At 43.0% G+C, this 1,942-nt stretch overlaps 1 long non-coding RNA gene across 1 annotated transcript in view; it reads left to right on the top strand.

Moving 5' to 3' along the window:
• Positions 1 to 1,025: 1,025 nt before the first annotated feature.
• The window catches only part of LOC116081855, a 9,714-nt gene continuing 8,797 nt past the window's right edge, over positions 1,026 to 1,942 (top strand). Inside the window, exon 1 of the long non-coding RNA XR_004115041.1 lies at positions 1,026 to 1,067. This is a non-coding gene — a long non-coding RNA (uncharacterized LOC116081855). The remainder of the gene's footprint in view (positions 1,068 to 1,942) is intronic.

Below are 1,942 nucleotides of genomic sequence, written 5' to 3'. Positions count from 1 at the left end.
AGTCCTGGGTGGAGTGTGCCACTTTCTGAGGGAGCTGGGGAAACACTCCTCTAGAGGCAAGGAAGTGTAGCAGAGTGAGATGAATTACCATCCATTGTCAATCAATGTGACAGGTAGACCTGGAAGGTGGGGGTGGGTGGAGGGTGGAAGCCAGTTAGAGACCTCACTAAGCATTGAGCAGAAGGCTCCAGAAACTTGGAATGCTGTGGATGTGAAGAACAGCCAAGGTCAAGGCCAGGAGGAGCAAGGCCATAGGGGTGAGATCCTGCCTGGGTGGCAGGCCAGATGGCCTGCTTTCTTTGTGTTTTTGGAGCACAGAAGAAATATTTTAAGCTTTTACATTTTAAAACATGTTGTTTTTCGTCTTGAGAGAAGGTCTTACTGTATTGCCCAGGCTAGTTTCAAACTTACAGGTTTGAGCAATCCTTCTGCCTCAGCCAGTTGAGACTTACAGGTGTTGCTGTGCTGCACCTGGCTTGAAGCATCTTAAAGATGAGCACTCTATCGTTATCTCTGAATAACAGGCTTGATGAGAAACAATGAAGGGTGCTCTGCAGTGTGTCCCAAGCACGCCTGGGTGCCTTCATCCTTTTGGAAGTAAGATTTATCTTAAGCGCCTACACTTAAAAAATAATGTTCCTTTACTCTAAGAGGAGTAAAATATTGAGAAAAAAATATGATCTGGAATATATAAGAATACTAAGGAAAATAAATGGCAATAACTTCACCTTTTGATAACAGCTTTATCCATTTTTTTTTTGATGACAGTGGCTACCTTTAGGGTATATTTTCTTTTTCTTCACTTTTTATTACTAGAATAGTAAGAGTTTTAAAAATATTTTATATATTCTTATGAGAGTATGAAGGGGTATGTGCAAGTGTGTTCATGAGCTCAAATAATTTGAGATCACAGAGAATCTACATGGATAAAAAGCTATTTTATTTCATCACTCTTTATCTATCTCTGATCCTTCCTCATGTCATTCAAACAGATGACAAGGAGTCTGAGTTAGCCTCGGCTGCAGGTGCTGGCATATATGTGAGAAGTCTTTCATTGAACACATGCAGTAAGTCATTAGGTCTGCTTGAGTGCAGCTGTAGTAGGTATATGTAATTGCTTCTGTTTGCATGCCCTAGTTTATAGAGGCATTTGTCATAACTGTCTCCTTATCAAGCCATATGCCTTCCCCTGCTTTGACTATTCTTAATTTCTAGAAGGTTCTCCTTTACATTCTCACATTTTGTTCTTGTCTCTTCATCTCTGTGAGTCCTGCAGGTCATGCTAACTTGTTTTTGCCTTGAAGGTTCCAGTTAGGAGATATTTTTGGTATGATTACCATGCCCCGCCCACAATGGCTAGACTTCCTGGTCCTATCCTTGGTGGTTAGACTCCTTGGTTGTGATCCCATGGCTTTGTGGCATATCAATCACTCAGGCTCCTGCAGTAAACAAGGGCATCATCTACGAAGGTCATAAAGTGTTCCTGTTGTCCTTGACAATAGGTATGGAGAAAGCTATGGGAACATCACAGCCAGCTTGAAGCCTGAGAGATGGACTAATAGCCATTGCAAGTTGGGGGCTTTGTATAGAAGCTTCAGTGGGGAGCACATGCTCTGCCCATCTTCTGCCAGGGACCTTCACACTCTCTGTTCTCTCCCTAGAGTCTCCTACTGCTTAACCACATAGAAGTCAAGAAGCTAAGGAGCCCTTTGACACCATTGATGAAGGACAGTTCTAGGGTCATCTGACATGGGAGTGTCCTCCCAGGAGGCAGACAGCATGTCCAGCACCTGCTCATTTGTGTGATCATGCATGGTGCCACCTTGGTCTCCTGAATACCCTTGTAAGACTGTTGCATTCAGAAACCATTTCTGACCTTTTTGGGGCAGTGTGCCTCTAGGAAACTACTTGAAGAAGGCAAGATTTGCTTTTATTCCTCAAA

The sequence above is a fragment of the Mastomys coucha genome, unplaced genomic scaffold, assembly GCF_008632895.1.
Source record: "Mastomys coucha isolate ucsf_1 unplaced genomic scaffold, UCSF_Mcou_1 pScaffold7, whole genome shotgun sequence".
Classification (NCBI taxonomy): Eukaryota; Metazoa; Chordata; class Mammalia; order Rodentia; family Muridae; genus Mastomys; species Mastomys coucha.
This window is presented reverse-complemented; position numbering and strand designations above follow the sequence as displayed.